This window comes from Lissotriton helveticus, chromosome 6, assembly GCF_964261635.1.
Source record: "Lissotriton helveticus chromosome 6, aLisHel1.1, whole genome shotgun sequence".
In the NCBI taxonomy this organism is placed as follows: Eukaryota; Metazoa; Chordata; class Amphibia; order Caudata; family Salamandridae; genus Lissotriton; species Lissotriton helveticus.
Genome location: NC_136067.1, coordinates 548,985,999 through 549,003,828, shown reverse-complemented (window position 1 = coordinate 549,003,828; position 17,830 = coordinate 548,985,999).

The window sequence follows — 17,830 nt, the reverse complement described above, 5'->3', positions numbered from 1 at the left end:
GGGAAGTATGATGAGAGAGGGAGGAGTAAGAGGACAGAAGAGGGAGTATAAAAAGAAAGGGGAGTATTAGGAGACAGAGGAGACAATGAGGACAGAGGGGGAATATGAGGATGGGGGACTATGAGGACAAGGAGCACTATGAGAATAGAAAAGTGAGTATAAGGAATATGAGAGAATATCAGAACAGAGGGGATGGTATAAGTAGAGAGAGGTAGACTGTAAGGAGAGAGGGGGAGATTATGGAAAAAAGTTAAGTTAAGTTAGAATTTGTATAGCATACTACTCACCCAGAGGGTCTCAAGGCGCTTGAGGGAGGGGGGTACGCTATCTATCGAATATCCAAGTTTTTAGTTGTTTTCTGAAGGAGAGGTGGTTCTGTGTAAGGCGGAGGTGGGTAGGGAGAGAATTCCAGGTCTTGGCCGCTAAGTAGGAGAAGGATCTTCCCCCCCATGGTGGATCTTTGGATGCGTGGAATCACGGCGAGGGCTTGATTGGACGATCGTATTTGGCGGGTGGAGGTGTAAAAGGTCAGGCGCGTGTTGAGGTATTCGGGTCCTAGGTCATAAAGGGCTTTGTGTGCGTGGGTGAGGAGACGGAACGTTATTCTTTTGTTGACGGGGAGCCAGTGGAGGTCTTTCAGGTGACCGGAGATATGAGCTTGGCGGGGGATGTCTAGGATGAGTCTGGCTGAGGCGTTCTGGATGCGTTGGAGTTTTTTCTGTAGTTTGGCTGTGGTTCCGGCGTAAAGGGTGTTTCCGTAGTCCAGTCGGCTTGTGACCAGTGCATGGGTGACCGTCTTTCTTGTTTCGGTGGGGATCCAACGGAAGATTTTTTTGAGCATACGTAGGATGTTGAAGCATGATGATGAGACGGCGTTGACTTGTCTGGTCATCGAGAGGGAGTAGTCCAGGATGAAGCCCAGGTTACATGCGTGGTCCGTTGGTTTGGGTGCGTTTCCCAGGGCCGGTGGACACCATGAGTCGTCCCAAGCGGAGGGGGATGATCCTAAGATGAGGACTTCCGTTTTGTCCGAGTCCAGTTTTAAACGGCTGTTCTTCATCCACTCGGCCACTTCTTTCATCCCATCGTGTAGGTTGGTTTTCGTGGTGTTTGGGTCTTTGGTGAGGGAGAAGATCAGCTGGGTGTCGTCTGCGTAGGAGATGATGTTGAGGTTGTGTTAGCGCGCGATGGATGCGAGGGGGCTCATGTATACGTTGAAGAGGGTGGGACTGAGTGATGATCCTTGTGGTACGGCGCAGATGACTTCAGCGGCTTCCGATTTGAAAGGGGGGAGGTGGACTCTCTGGGTTCTTTCGGCAAGGAACAAGATGATCCAGTTCAATGCTTTTCCTTGTATTCCGACGTTGCTGAGGCGTTGTATAAGGGTGCTATGACAGACTGTGTCGAAGGCTGCGGAGAGGTCAAGTAGGATGAGGGCCGCTGTTTCTCCGTTGTCCAGTAGAGTTCGAATGCGGTCTCGGTGCTGTGTTTGGCTCGGAAGCCGGACTGTGATGGGTCGAGGGAGCCGTTGGATTCGAGGAAGGCGGCGAGTTGACTGTTGACGGTTTTCTCAATGACTTTGGCAGGGAATGGGAGGAGCGAAATGGGGCGGTAGTTCTTGAGTTCAGTGGGGTCTGCTGTGGGTTTCTTCAGGAGGGCGCTGAGTTCAGCATGTTTCCAGCTTTCCGGGAAGGTAGCGGAGTTGAGGGAGCAGTTGATGACATCTCTGAGATTGGGTGCGATAATGGAGTCTGCTTTGTTGAAAATGTGGTGGGGACATGGGTCGGTTGGCGATCCTGAGTGGATGGAGTTCATCAGGCGGATGGTGTCTTCAGTGGTGATTAGGTTCCAGGCGCAGAGGTTGTTGAAGGGGGGTTTTGGTTCGGAGGTGGGTGGGGTGGACTGGTCTCCAAAGCTGTTATGTATGTCAGCGATTTTGTTGTGGAAGAACGAGGCTAGAGAGTCGCAGAGGTCTTGAGAGGGAGTGATGTCGTTGGTGCCGGCGGTGGGGTTTGACGATGTTGAATAGTTCCTTGCTGTTGTGGGCGTTGTTTTCGAGTCGATCCTTGAATGCAGATTTCTTGGTGGATCGGATGAGTTGGTGGTTTTTGCGGGTGGCGTTCTTGAAGGTGGCCAGGTGGTCAGTGATTGGGTTTTTTCTCCAGGCTTTCTCGAGGGTGCGACAGATCTTCTTGGAATTCTTAAGGTCATCATTGAACCAGGGGGCTTTTTTGCTGCCTTGCTTGATTTGATGGTTTTTCAAGGGTGCTAAATCGTCAGTGCTGTGGGTGATCCATTGTGTGAGGTTGATGGCTGCTAGGTTAGGGTCCGACGATTTGGCAGGAGGGTTTTGGTGAAGTGATGTGAAGAGCTGGTCGGGGGTAATTTTGTTCCAGTTTCTGCGGGGAATTGGTTGTGGGTGGTTGTTGGTCGTGGTCTTTTTGTAGGTGAAGTGAACGCAGCTGTGGTCCGTCCAATTGAGTCTTGTGGCGTGATTGAAGGAGATGTGCTTGCTGGAGGAGAAGATTGGGTTGAGCGTGTGCCCGGCATAGTGGGTGGGGGTGTCTACAAGTTGTGTGAGTCCGAGATTGACGAGGTTGTCCAGAAGGGTGGTGGTGTTGCTGTCGGTGTTCTTTTCCAGGTGGAAGTTGAGGTCTTCCAGTAGAATGTAGTCCTTGGAGGGGAGGGCGTGTGGGCTAATGAAGTCAGTGATGGCTTCGCTGAATTGTGTGCGGGTCCTGGTGGCCTGTAGATGAGGGTGCCTCTGAGTGTGGTCTTGGGGTCTGTGTGGATCTGGAAGTGAAGGTGTTCGGCTGCTTTGAGGGTGTCGTCGGAGCTGGTCGTGATGTGGATGGTGTTCTTATGGGCGATGGCGATGCCTCCTCCTGTTTGGTTGATGCGGTCCTTTCGGATGATCTTGTAGCCGTCCGGGATGGCTATGGCGATGTCGGGCGCTGAAGAGGCGTTCATCCAGGTTTCTGTAAGAAAGGCGATGTCCGGTGTTGTGGTGTCTAGTAGGTTCCATAGTTCAGTTGTGTGTTTGTGGATCGAGCGGGTATTGAGCAGGATACACTTCAGGTGGTTAGTTACGGAGCTCTGCTTGGAGTTTGTGGATTTGGTGAGGGTCCTGATGCAGTCGAACTTGCAGGCGTGGCAGGTGAAGGGTCCATCGGTGTGTCATGGGGCGGCTTGGTAGCAGTCTGGGAGACGGCCGGAGTTGAGTGCTGAGAGGGTAGCGGCGTCGTACGTTATGCAGGTGGAGTGGATTTTGCGGAGGCCAGGGGTTTGGCGCTGGGCGCGGTCCAGGCGCGGACGAGCGTAGACGGGCTTACCTTTGGCGCGCATAGGGCGCGTCCGCTGCGCGCAAATGCATTCAACATAAGTGGATAGTGGAGGGGGCAGAGCGAGGGAGGAGCAGCTGGGAGGCGGGAGCGGGGTGGAGAGACGGGCTTCGCGGCACAACAACAAGATGGCAGCAAAAGAAAAACCGAAACAGGATGAGATTGGGGCACAATGTGGAATATCGCTATGGGCAGTGGCACCGGCACAATCAGGCAATAATTATTTATTTATACCAAGCAATGCGAGCGCTACGATATTAAACTGGCACAAATACTTTTAAAGGCAATGCGAGCAATGCACACATTAATTCTTGGCAGCAGTGAGCAATAGAGCGCTACGATACTGAAGCAGGCACCAATTATCTTAAAAGCAATGCGAGCAAAGCACTACGATACCCAAGAGACCAGGCAGCGTGGGGAGCGACCGCTTCTGAGAGAGTCAGGACGGTCAAGTATAATTCCTTAATTTACACAGACACTCAGTGTGATTCTAGACAAAAAAATATGAGACCATACATTTTACCAAAACACATTTACTACACTAAAACTTTTAACTGACTGCACACATTCTATGTATATAACTACTACATTTCAGTAGACAACCCTGACTCATTTTACAAATACATTTCCAATCTGCTGCATTATTTTTGCCAACATTACATCCAAAAAGTGACACAATAGAACAACAAAGGGGTGCAAGTGGCTTGTAAATCTGCCCAAGAGTGTATGCAGCAGTGTATGGATATGGACAGGGGAAATGTTAAGAGGGAGATATGATGAGAGAGGGAGGAGTAAGAAGACAGAGGAGGGAGTATAAAAAGAAGTGGGAGTATTAGGAGACAGAGGAAACAATCAGGAATGAGGGGGAATATGAGGACAGGGGGGACTATGAAGACAAGGAGCACTATGAGGAGAGAGAAGGGAGAATAAGGAAATAGGGGGAATATCAGAAGACAGGGGACAGTATGAGCAGAGAGAGGTAGACTGTGAGGAGAGAGGGGGGAGATTATGGAAAAAGGAGCAAGTATAAATCCTTAATGTACACAGGCGCTCAGTGTGATAGTAGGCATAAAATATGAGACCATACATTTTACCAAAACACATTTAATACACTAAAACGTTTAAGTGACTGCACACATTCTATGTATATAACTACTACATTTCAGTGGACAACCCTGACTCATTTTGCCAATACATTTACAATCTGCTGCATTATTTTTGCCAACATTACATCCAAAAAGTGACACAATAGAACAACAAAGAGGCGCAAGAGGCTTGTAAATCTGCCCAAGAGTGTATGCAGCAGTGTATGTATACTGACTGGGGAATTGTTAAGAGGGAGGTATGATGAAATAGGGAGGAGTAAGAGGACAGAGGAGGGAATATCAAAAGAAGAGGGGGTATTAGGAGACAGAGAAGACAATGAGGACAGAGGGGGAATATGAGGACAGGGGGGACTACGAGGACAAGGAGCACTATGAGGGGAGAGAAGTGAGTAAGATTTAGAACACAAGCCTAATTCTAAGCAAGCAACACTATTAACTACTCTACAAAAAGTGACTGCACACATTCTAAATTATTTAGTACTGCACTTTATTGCACAAAGATGACTCACTAAACACATTAACTTACCAAATTATTTTATCACAATAGTTATCCAAATGCAGACAAACTCAGAATATGATTCTACAAACTTTAGAAGGATAAACACATTACTTTTACTAAAAATAAAATGCACCACATACAATCCCTTACAAGTTATCAACTCACCTCTCAAACTGATTAGTAGATTAAGAAGAATGCCACTAACACAGCAGATAGTCTTATACAGAATCTCTCTACTTCAGTGCTTGCAGCAGAACTAAAGAATGGCACATTTTCCCTCTCAATTTACACAAATATACACGTTAATAACAAATCAAATTCCTTCACACATTAATTCAAAACCAAACACACATTTCTATTGGTTCAACATTTCAAACCTTTCCAACTGACATAGTTTTACACCCTACCCCCAACAGACCATGCAAAAGTCAACTGTCAACAGAGGTCAAAAGTGCAGCACTCTATAAAACACTGCTCCTCAACAAGTTTAGACTATGTGTTGGACTTGGCCCTTCTGGCAGGTTCTCCCCTGAACTTTTTGCCTTTTAAGGTTACATCAGTATAAAGATTTCGGGTCTATGCGCACTTTAGCACTGTGGCGCAGTGTAAAGTGCGTGCGCTCTCTGAGTGCGTGTGTGAGGTTGGCCTGCCCTCCCATAAGAATGCATGGGGAATGTGTGTGTCCATGGTAATTCCTGATGCGTGGGGAGGGCAAGGTTGAGTTTGGTATGTGCGGACTCGTGTGATTAATGTGTCTACTGTGGAAGTGCTACTTATAGAAGTTGGCCTGCCTGTGCAGTAAATGTGAATTGACTGTCTGGCTTGTGATTGGCTGGAGCTGGCTGGTGTGCCTGGCTCCAGAAGTTAGGATGGGTCTGCCCCAGTGGTGAATGAGGAGATCTGCATATTGATGGCAGGGAAGGGCTGCACCTGGGACCTGCATAGGGCTTGGCTTTCCCTCCACAATACTGTCTCCGCCCCCGCGGTGCTTCTGATGTCCCTGGCCTGTCCTGTGAATAGGGAGAGGGGCTGAGCAATAAAAAGTGCTCCAGAACCAGCTGCGTCTGGTTTTCCCCCACCCTGCACTCTAGAGACAAAGGGATTTGGTGTATAAAAAGAGGCTGTGACCTTAAGTTAAGTGTTCTTGTGTTCCTACTTGAATCTACCAGGGGTGTGCTGCTGGTGGGGCCCAGGGGAAGGCTTGCCTCTTTGGGCCTGCCCAGCCCCTGGACTGCTGATGGACTTAGAAGCTGGAGGACTTTCCTTTTTCTTCGGAGCTGCTTGCTCCATCTTTTGGTGTCCAGGACTTTGTGGGACCCTCCTGCCCTCTTCACCTATAGGGGCTGTGTTCCTGGGACCCTCCTTGTTGTAGGGGTCATTTTCTGGGGCCTTTGGTGCTTTCTATACCACCCCTAGCGCCCGGGAGCGCTGTGCTCCTTTTCCTCATGGCCCCTTCGTAGCAGGAGCCCACCCTGCTTTATCGTCCAAAACGGAGGGAGCCTATCCCTCATTTGCAGTCTTTGGACTTATTTATTTTTGTTAATGGTGCCACCCCATTTTTGTGTGCCTTAGCGGGTGCCCACCCCGCTTCTATGTTTTATATTAGTACGGAGGGTGCCCACCCCTCCTTTCTGCCCGAAAATCACCGCCGCGGAACCCAGGCCGAAAACAGGAAGTCAGGCACCGTAGTGCCTGGCGCTGGGCGGGACTTCCGGTTGTGAAGGGAAGTCCCGCCCGCCGCGGCTCTCTAATTGGAGGCTGCCCGGAAGGGGACGGTTGCTTGGAGCCTCGAGGGCTCTACACGAAGCCCCGGTCCCGAGATGGGGGACCGGGTGAAGTAGGCAAGGCGGGGCTCCCCTGGGGAAGGGAGAGCCCCGTGGTGACGGCAGAAAGCCCCGGGTCCCAGGAGGGGGCCCGGGTGAATCCAGAAGGGCGACTGAGGCTGCGAACGGCAGGGCTCCCAGGAGTCCAGAGGAGCCCCGCAGGAGATGCGCTTCCGAATCCTGAGGAGAAGAGTCCCCCATGCTGGAGCCCGGTGAGTAAGGGCTGGACGGGGGACCGAGCTGCGTTGCGCTCCCGCTCTCCGAAGGAGCAGGGTCTCGTTTGGGGGACCGGCGTAAGATGCCAAGTCAGAGGGGCGCTCCAACGTAGAGGCTCCCGCCCTACCATAGCAAACAGCAGTGTCCCGGGGGTAGGCACCCTGGGACACTGCTGGTAGGTAATATATATATATATATATATATATATATATATATATATATCTATATATTACCTACTGGCGGTCGCCAGTAGGTATATATAGTTAGGATTTTTTCTCTATGGGTTTTTTGAAAATTCTATGTCTAATAACTTTGGCGTTTGTGGACGGAATTGGCTGAAATTTTCAGGAAAATGGCACATTTTGTTTCTGAGCAGCCCTTGAAAATTTGGGGGGGGTTCGTCCAGTGGGGGCCGAGAAAAAAGGGGGGTCCCAAAACGCGTTTTTCCCATGTTAATTTCCATAGGGCGGTTGGCCTCACTTTTAGCCCGAACGGCTGAATGGATTTGCACGAAACTTGGCAAAATTGTAGGGACTGGTAGCCCGATGTGCCTTTTGTAGGTCTCAATATATGTGCTCCAGTGGATTTTGAGAAATTAACGTTTAAAAAAAGATATATATCTGTAAGCGCGGACCAGGCAGCGCACTGGTTCGCGGACTTTTCGCGCAACGGAGCTTTGTGAAGCGAAGCTGATTGGTTCTCCGGTGTCTGTCAACATTCCAAACAGTCCGTAGCGGCCGCCATCTTGTCTCTCGGTAGGATCGAGAGACAAGAGGAGGTCAAAACAAAGGGGGAAATAACTATAAGGGGGCATAGTAGATCCTCGCTGACCCCCTAGGTTTGATGTGGAGGTTTTAAAAGGGCCCCGCGGGGCAAAAAAAAATAATAATAATAATAATCGAACGGCTGAATGGATTTGCACAAAACTTGGCAAAATTGTAGGGACTGGTAGCCCGATGTGCCTTTGCTAGGTCTCAATATATGTGCTTCAGTGGATTTTGAGAAATTAACGTTCAAAAAAAGATATATATCTGTAACAGCGCACCGCTTCGCGTACTTTTCGCGTTACGGAGCTTTGCGAAGCGAAGCTGATTGGCTCTCCGGTGTCTGTAAACATTCCAAACAGTACGTAGCGGCCGCCATCTTGTCTCTCGGTAGGATCGAGAGACAAGAGGAGGCCAAAGCGAAGGGGCAAATGACCATAAGGGGGCATAGTAGATCCTCGCTGACCCCCTAGGTTTGATGTGGAGGTTTTAAAAGGGCCCCGCGGGGCAAAAAAAAAAAATAATAATAATAATCGAACGGCTGAATGGATTTGCACGAAACTTGGTAAAATATTAGGGACTGGTAGCCCGATGTGCCTTTGCTATGTCTCAATATATGTGCTTCAGTGCATTTTGAGAAATTAACGTTCAAAAACAAGATATATATCTGTAACAGCGCTCCGCTTCGCGGAGATAAAATTATATCTGTATTACCTAGGTGTTGCTAACACCAGTTAGCGACGGCTAGTAGGAGATAGCGACCATCTTGGGTCCCACTTTGCATGTGAGTGATATTTATCACTAATGACATGCAAAGTGGGCATGCCAAGATGTTAGCGACTGGAAACAGTCGCTAACATCGCTATCTCCTTTTATCAACTTTTGGAAATATTCGAGATAAGCGCGAATATCTCCAAAAAGTAACAGCTGCCCTGAGCAGTTCTTAGCCATGTTATCCAATGGGAGGTGGATAACATGGCTAAGAGCATTAGCTCGGTAATGCATGAATATCGCGGAGTTTTCAGCGATATTAATGCATTGCGCTCGTTTTTTATCGTATTTGCGATAAACCTTGATAATAGCAAGGTTTATCTGCGATAATTTCTGACGGTAAAAAAATCTTTGCAATGCATCGTTAGGGATAAATATCGCTTAACTTTGGTAATATGCCCCAACGTCTGTTAACGTTCGATTCGAAGGAAATCAGGAATTGTTGAAAAACATTGTGTGCGCCATCTTGTCTTTTTTCAAATGCCACACTTTTGTCGTGCACGGCAGCCATTTTAGATGCCTTGACCAGACCCACTCTGTGCACGCTGTCGATCCTTAGCATGGCTCCCCACCCTCGCAAGCATCTCACCCAGGCAGTGGTCACCCCCGCTCTCTGTCTTATGCATGGGTAATAAACCTCCCCCCATCTGCGCTGCTCTTCCCTGAGAATCACACCCTGTGCCCGCCCGACACCTCCCTTTCGCCCTATTCACTACCGCACCCTCTGACACTCCTTTTCCTCTGTGTCCGATTGTCCAGGCCGGTCCTAGGCTATCAGCTAGCCCTGCAGATGTAGTTTATGGCCACAGCTGTAAAGAATCACCCCTCTTCAAAGGAGTTATAGTAGATCAAGGCCCACACTCGATGAGATCCGTCACAGCAGAAGCGTTGCTATTATCTGAAAACCATCCTGTATTGTGATTGGGGAGGGGACCAAGCGTGAAGCGGAAGATTCCAGGGATGACTCTTTGTACATCAAAGTTTTTACAATTATGTGTCACATTAAAAATATATAGCACTCCGACAAAGTAGTAAGATTATAAAACTTTAATAATTTATAAATATATACAAGAAAACAAAAATAGTAATAACATATAAACATTTTTAGAGAAAAACAACGAAGTAGCGGTCGGCTGTGCGAATAGTCCCAACGCAGCACAACGTCCAGATTTCCGGCGTGGGGCGTCGCGGGGGGTGGGTCATCAGTAGCAAACTGTTGTGCGAATAGTTCCAAGGCAGCAGAACGCGCCGAAATCTAGATGACACGAAAGTGATGTCTAGTAAGTTGCCACCCAGCAAATAACGGCGTGGGGCGTCGCGGGGGGTGGGTCATCAGTAGCAAACTGTTGTGCGAATAGTTCCAAGGCAGCAGAACGATGGCACCAAGGTGATGTCCAGTAAGTTGCCGCACTGGTTTTGGTATCCTACAATGCTGCTCCGAATAACGGTGTGGAGCGCCCCGGGGGAGGCGGCGTGAACGGGCCTCTCCAGGTGGAGTCTCATCTGTTTTAGTGGGGCGCCCCTTTACCGTTTCAGTTGCCATTCCGTCCGCTTTTGGTCCACTGTGTCAAAATCCGCCATTCAGCTGAGTTGCGCCCACTCTTGCGGTGCAGCGATAGGCGGCTGCCACAGGACTCTCAAAATGGCGGCAGGCTCTTTCCTTTTTGGGCGTGGTCCACTGAAATGGCCCTGGGACACCTTGGAAATCGGACGCTTGTCTGCTAGGTCTTGGACCCCATTCTCGAAAGCGTCCCCTCCGCCTTGAGAATTCATCAAAAGTTTTGGGGGCCCCGACTCCTGCAGGCTTCTGGTGGGGAGCGGCTGCCATGATTGCTCGCGGAATGACCACGACGGAGCTACGAGATGGTGGTGCTCTCATGGTGACGCCAGTTTAGTCTGAAACATCCAGAAACAAGGTGGGGCTTTCATCGTTTGGGGGAAAAAAAAAGTTTTCATCCAATGAAAAGTGTTGTTTTTAGGTCATATGATCAAGCCTTCCATCATTAGGAAACCAAAAGTAAAATGAACCAATGAAAAGTTTTATAAACAAGTCACATGACCTGTTATGCGGCATAGGGTATAAAATGCGGAGAAAATACGTTGGCACGTGAGGCGGCGTCAGTAGCGGACCGATGTGCGAATAGGCCGAAGGCAATACAACGCGCCAAGATCCGGATGGCACCGAGGTGGTGTCATAGTTGAGAGTTCTGAGCAGCGGTTGTAACACTGTCTGAAGCTTATTTGCAGCTGCTGCAGCTTCACTACGCGCCAAGATCCGGATGGCACCGAGGTGGTGTGTAGCAAGTTGCCGCACTGGTGTGGCCATCCTACAATGCTGAAAGTCGGCGTGGGGCGCCCCGTTGGCCTGTGAGTTTGCGTCAGTAGCGGACCGATGTGCGAATAGGCCGAAGGCAGCACAACGCGCCAAGATCCGGATGGCACCGAGGTGGTGTCTAGTAAGTTGTCGCACTTCTGTGGCCATCCTACAATGTTGAAAGTCGGCGTGGGGCGCCCCGTTGGCCTGTGAGATGGTGTCAGTAGCGGACTGATGTGTGAATGGGGCCAAAGGCAGCGCAACAATATTTTCTACTATATTTCCGGAGTAGAAGACACCACAAGGCGCTGAGATGCCAAGATCCGGATGGCACCGAGGTGGTGTGTAGCAAGTTGCCGCACTGGTGTGGCCATCCTACAATGCTGATAGTCGGCGTGGGGCGCCCCGTTGGCCTGTGAGATGGCGTCAGTAGCGGACCGATGTGCGAATAGGCCGAAGGCAGCACAACAATATTTTCTGACTGACACCACAAGGCGCTGAGATGCCAAGATCCGGATGGCACCGAGGTGATGTCTAAGTTGCGGACTGATGTGCGAATGGGGCCAAAGGCAGCGTAACAATATTTTTTGTATGGAAGATACCACTAGGCGTTGAGATGCCAAGATTCGGATGGCACTGAGGTGATGTCTAGCAAGTTGGTGTGGTCATCCTACAATGCTGAAACTCGGCGTGGGTCGCCCCATTAGCCTGTGAGATGGCGTCAGTAGCGGACCGATGTGCGAATAGGCCGAAGGCAGCACAACGCGCCAAGATCCGGATGTCACCGTGGTGGTTTCATAGTTGAGAGGCACTTCATCTGCAGTGGGGCGCCGAGATCCGGATGGCACCGAGGTGATGTCTAGCAAGTTGCTGTACTGGTGTGGTTATTCTACAATGCTGAAAGTCGGCGTGGGGCGCCCCATTAGCCTGTGAGATGGCGTCAGTAGCGGACTGATGTGCGAATGGGGCCAAAGGCAGCGCAACAATATTTTCTGACGAGAAGACACCAAAAGGTGCTGACATTCCAAGATCCGGATGGCACCGAGGTGGTGTCTAAGTTGCGGACTGATGTGCGAATGGGGCCAAAGGCAGCGTAACAATATTTTTTGTATGGAAGATACCACTAGGCGTTGAGATGCCAAGATTCGGATGGCACTGAGGTGATGTCTAGCAAGTTGCTGTACTGGTGTGGTCATCCTACAATGCTGAAACTCGGCGTGGGTCGCCCCATTAGCCTGTGAGATGGCGTCAGTAGCGGACCGATGTGCGAATAGGCCGAAGGCAGCACAACGCGCCAAGATCCGGATGTCACCGTGGTGGTTTCATAGTTGAGAGGCACTTCATCTGCAGTGGGGCGCCGAGATCCGGATGGCACCGAGGTGATGTCTAGCAAGTTGCTGTACTGGTGTGGTCATCCTACAATGCTGAAACTCGGCGTGGGTCGCCCCATTAGCCTGTGAGATGGCGTCAGTAGCGGACCGATGTGCGAATAGGCCGAAGGCAGCACAACGCGCCAAGATCCGGATGTCACCGTGGTGGTTTCATAGTTGAGAGGCACTTCATCTGCAGTGGGGCGCCGAGATCCGGATGGCACCGAGGTGATGTCTAGCAAGTTGCTGTACTTGTGTGGTCATACTACAATGCTGAAACTCGGCGTGGGTCGCCCCATTAGCCTGTGAGATGGCTGTTCTTTGGATTTGGGCCTGGTCCACCAAAATGGCCCTGGGACACCTTAGAACTCGGACGCTCGATTTTTTTTTCCTTTCCTGTACATGCAAAAAAAGGTAAATGCCCGGTACGTTACACGCTTCATCTGCCACGATGAACTCTCCAGAGGAACCGAAAAAAAATATAGTTGTGGTAACTATACCATGCATCGTCATATGGAGAGGTGGCACCAATTAATTATAGTGCTGCATAAAAGAGAGATTTGGAGGAGAACCCCTGACCTGCTAGTACATTCATCAAAGAAGTGGCACTGAGAGCTTCAGAGGCAAGGGAAACGGTCCCAAATATTTAGAAGAACTTTGGAAAGATTAAAATGACATGTTTAGATTGTGGCAAATTAATTTCATGTGGACAGATGAGTGTTACTCTAATAAATACAGCATATGAAGATCATCATAGTCGATGGTTGGTAGAGACATTTTGACTATATCCTGGACCTGCCCGTCCTCGCCCAAAATGGCGCCAGAATAAATGGGACTCGTAACTCCTTGTTGTGTACTGGTTGCAGAACCTTGAAATCACGAGATACGTATGCAGTTTTGAAGCACATGGCGGGCGGGGACGAGAATTGATTGAATATTTCGACATCCCTATTGATATTAAGTTCTGATGTGTTATTGATTACTGTACTGTTGAAAGTTCGAATTAACGTCACCCATGGTACATGCCCGCAAATGTATATCTAGATAATTTTATTGTAACTGGCCCTGTCGTATTTTAATTATAAAATGTACGTCCACCGATTCCGTAACTGTTAGACACCTTAGTTCTTGCAACCTAATGGCCCGCCCGTTACGTTCCTCTACAGTGTAAATGTCTATTCATCATATACGATTACAGTTTGCTCTGTGGCAGGCCCACGTGGTTATAGGCTCGTATTTGTATAATGAAATTTTCTCAATAAAGGTTTTTAAAAGAAAACATGGTAGTAGTATATACATTGGTAAAGTTTTTAATAATAGTGACTGTTTTAGAATCATTAAAAGGCAAGTGAAATAAAGCAGACCAATTACATGAAGGGTAAAAGGTATAATACGAAGGAACGCAGTAAAGATAAATGGTCAAGGGCTGTTGTGTTTTCTATTCCTGCAACATAAAGTGATCGATAAGAATCTCATATTCAGGCGTATCGGCGACTAAGACAGCAGGTCGACCCTCTTTTGCTCAACGGCTCCGTCATGGGACGAAGAAACGCTCTTTTTCTCGAAAAAAGAATATATTTTACTTGCAGGACAGTTGTAAAATTTCCGGGAAAGTACATTAGCCTGGAACATTATAACATATATTTAAGAAAAAATAATGTTCGGAAGTAATGAAAAGCGTAATTTTTAGGTCATATGACCAAGCCTTTCATCATTACAATAAGAAAAGTAAAATGAACCAATGAAAAGTTTTATTAACAAGTCACATGACTTGTTATGCTTACGTTACGCGCTGCGCGCCCCGGATGACTTCCGGATGCGCTAACGCGGCGCGTCATATGACGCATTACGCGACAACGCAGGTACAGAATATAGTCAAAATGTCTCCACCAACCAGCGGTCGGAACACAACCCCTTTCAGCAGGCTAAATAGTTCTGTTAAATGACAACAGAAGGGACAGGCAACAAGAACCATCAGTCAAAGAGGGGAGAGCTAGTTCTTCTCTACCGGGTTACATTGGGGCGCTACCGGAACTGATCGAATTGGTAGTCTACAGTGTTTCTGGATGTTTCAGACTAAAGCTGGGGTTAGCATGAGAGCAGCACCATTTCGTAGCTCCGTCGTGGTCATTCCGCAACCAATCATGGCAGCCGTTCTTTATCGTTATTTTGGGCGGGGTGGGTGGCGGAGCCGAGTTGTTTTGCAGCCATCATTGTGTGGAGTTCAGTTCATCTCACTAGTTTTGTATTTGTCATGAGGGGTTGTTCCTAATGTTTCTATTTTAGCGAGGTCAAAAAGAGATCCCATTAGTGGCCTACTGATTTTGCTCGATTCCTTTTCTTTTTTTTTTACACGATTTTTCGTTATCTGCAAAGACTGAACAGAGTATTGCGACTCTGTGTTTGTTTGTAAATAGAGAATGAACCAAAGAGAACTAATTCTAAAACAGTAAATACTTGGATAACAATCAATCAAATGGAGAGAGAAGCAGGCACGACGGATTACAATGGGGGCAAAGACCTGCGTTAACTACCTTTCACTATCTGCAAAGAGAGAGTACTCCTAATAGAAATGAGGGGGGGGGGCACCATTCAAAGCAGATCAGTGTGCATAAACACGAAAATGTTTTCACTTACCACGTACTTGACATTCGACAGCTTATGATATTTGCTATTAAAAAACCATTGAAATTCACTGAAAAAACCATAGGTTATAGACCATATATAGTTAGGAATTAGCATTTACAAAACCTTGAAAATTCACTGAAAAAACCATAGGTTATAGACCATATATAGTTAGGAATTAGCATTTAAAAAACCTTATTTTACTCACACAAAACCATTGAAATTCCATATATAGTTAGTTGCACTAACTATATATCGCGCACCTGCAATCCACTGCTGATCATGTCACATATTACATCATTCATGACATGGTCAGTGACATCACTGATGACATCACTGATGACATCTCAAATGACATCACTGATGACATCACTGATGACAACATCCAGTGACTGTATGTTTCTGTAAAGTTAAAATATATCTTACATATTGAAGAATGAGTGGATGTATAAGTGTCTGGATGAAGGATTTAGTAGGTGCGTGACTGACTGTATGAGTGAGTGATTAAATGTGTCTCACTGAATGCATGGGTTAGTGACTAAACTGTCTTAATTTGTGCATCATTATGTCTGTTCTGTAAACTGCTGCATGTGTTGATCATTAGCTATACGAGAGGCTATATGTGTTATTAATTGCTTGCCCAAGTATTTCTATGGGAGATTGAGTTTGTGTGGGGGTGGCTGGAAGGTGTGTGACTCTATGCATAGATGTGTGAACAGTTTATTCACTAGGTGTATGAGTTCAAGAGTGCATGTGGAAACAGCTACATGGGCAGTTGACTGTGTGCATGAGTGTATTGATGAGTGAATGGATATCTCAATGCTACATGTCATAGTAAGTACATATGTAAAACACAGTACATGTGAGAGTTGGCATATATAAATAACTGTGCATGAGAGCCACCGAATGAGTGAGTGGTTGTATCGATCATTGTGAACTTGTATCAGGGATTGTATAAGAGAGTAAATATGTGTTAGTATATGTTTCAATAAGTAAGGTGTGTTTAACTGTATAGTTGAAGAAATGGAGATGAGATTGTTTCTTTGCATGACTGACTGGGTGTGTGAGTAACTCCATGGATGAGTGGAAGTGTGTGAGTGTCTGTATACACTGAGTGTATCTAAGGTTATATTAGAGTCTGAAGAGGTTTATCGTATTAGCACAAGAATGATGTCAAATGAGATGTCATCAGTGATGTCATCAGTGATGTCATTTGAGATGTCATCAGTGATGTCATCAGTGATGTCACTGACCATGTCATGAATGATGTAATATGTGACATGATCAGCAGTGGATTGCAGGTGCGCGATATATAGTTAGTGCAACTAACTATATATGGAATTTCAATGGTTTTGTGTGAGTAAAATAAGGTTTTTTAAATGCTAATTCCTAACTATATATGGTCTATAACCTATGGTTTTTTCAGTGAATTTTCAAGGTTTTGTAAATGCTAATTCCTAACTATATATGGTCTATAACCTATGGTTTTTTCAGTGAATATATATATAGATATATATATATATCTATATATATATATATATATGAACCCAATCCTGTGTTCACAATCCTTTCAAAAAACAGGCACCGACTCCGTGGGATTCAGATCAAGGGTCTTTATTTGCAAGAAAAAACGATCAGACGCGTTTCGGCGGACAGGTCCGCCTTGCTCACTACATCTCATATATATACACCAACCTTCTTGTACTCCAAAAGAAAGTCAACTCGAGCCCAGATCCTTAAGCGTGTTGTTTATTGAACACAAAGACATTTGCCTTTGTGTTCAATAAACAACACGCTTAAGGACCTGGGCTCGAGTTGACTTTCTTTTGGAGTACAAGAAGGTTGGTGTATGTTATATTGGGGGTCGCTTCCCCACTCGAGCCCGCCACCATTCAAGCGGCTGGGGGATTGGTGAACTTCCGATTGAACATATATATATATATATATATATAATTCCACAATCCTGTAGTGAAAGCAGCCAGGCACGGCTCCGACACAAAACCAGGTACAGACCACAACGAGAGTTTCGTAATTCAAGTGAAGTGCTTTATTCCATCGATGGGAACGGCAACATGACACGTTTCGTCTGGGAAACTCGGACGTGATCACATTACCTACTGGCGGTCGCCAGTAGGTATATATAGTTAGGATTTTTTTGAATAGGGATTTCTGAAAATTCTATGTTGAATAACTTTGGCGTTGATGGATGGAATTGGCTGCAATTTTCAGGAAAATGGCACATTTTGTTTCTGAGCGTCCCCTGAAAGTTTGGGGGTTTCGTCAAGCGGAGGCCGAGAAAAAAGGAGGGTCCCAAAACGTGTTTTTAACATTGAGTTTTCCATAGGGCGGTTGGACTCACTTTTAGCTCGAACGGCTGAATGGATTTCCACAAAACTTGGCAAAATTGTAGGGACTGGTAGCCCGATGTGCCTTTGCTATGTCTCAAGATATATGCTCCAGTGGTTTTTACGAAAATTAACTTTGAAAAATATATATTGGGCTACATTGGGCTATATATATGTTAGAGCCCAAATGTAGCCCAATGTAGCCCAATGTAGCCCAATGTAGCCCAAAGATGGCCACCAGAGACAAAAAAAACAAATGTAGCCCAAATATCAGCCAGATGTAGCCCAACTATAGCCCAGTGACAGAATGTCCCAGAGTGTTCTAAAGAACAACTAGAGCGCTAACAGTCTTACTTATGACAAAAGTATGGCACACCTGAAGTCATCTTGAATGGAAAAAAGTGTTAACACTTAAAACATTTAATTTGCAAAGGAACAAAATGAGAGGGTTCATTTTGCCATAGAAATTATGATTAGTGCTGAAGAAAGAAAAATGAGGGCATATTTTGAGTGACTTCTCAAATCCTCATATTTCATTAAAAAAATTCTGATATGCAGTCTCCCAAGATGGCCACCAGAGACAAAAGAGCTCAAATGTAGCCCAAATATCAGCCAGATGTAGCCCAACTATAGCCCAATGACAGAATGTCCCAGAG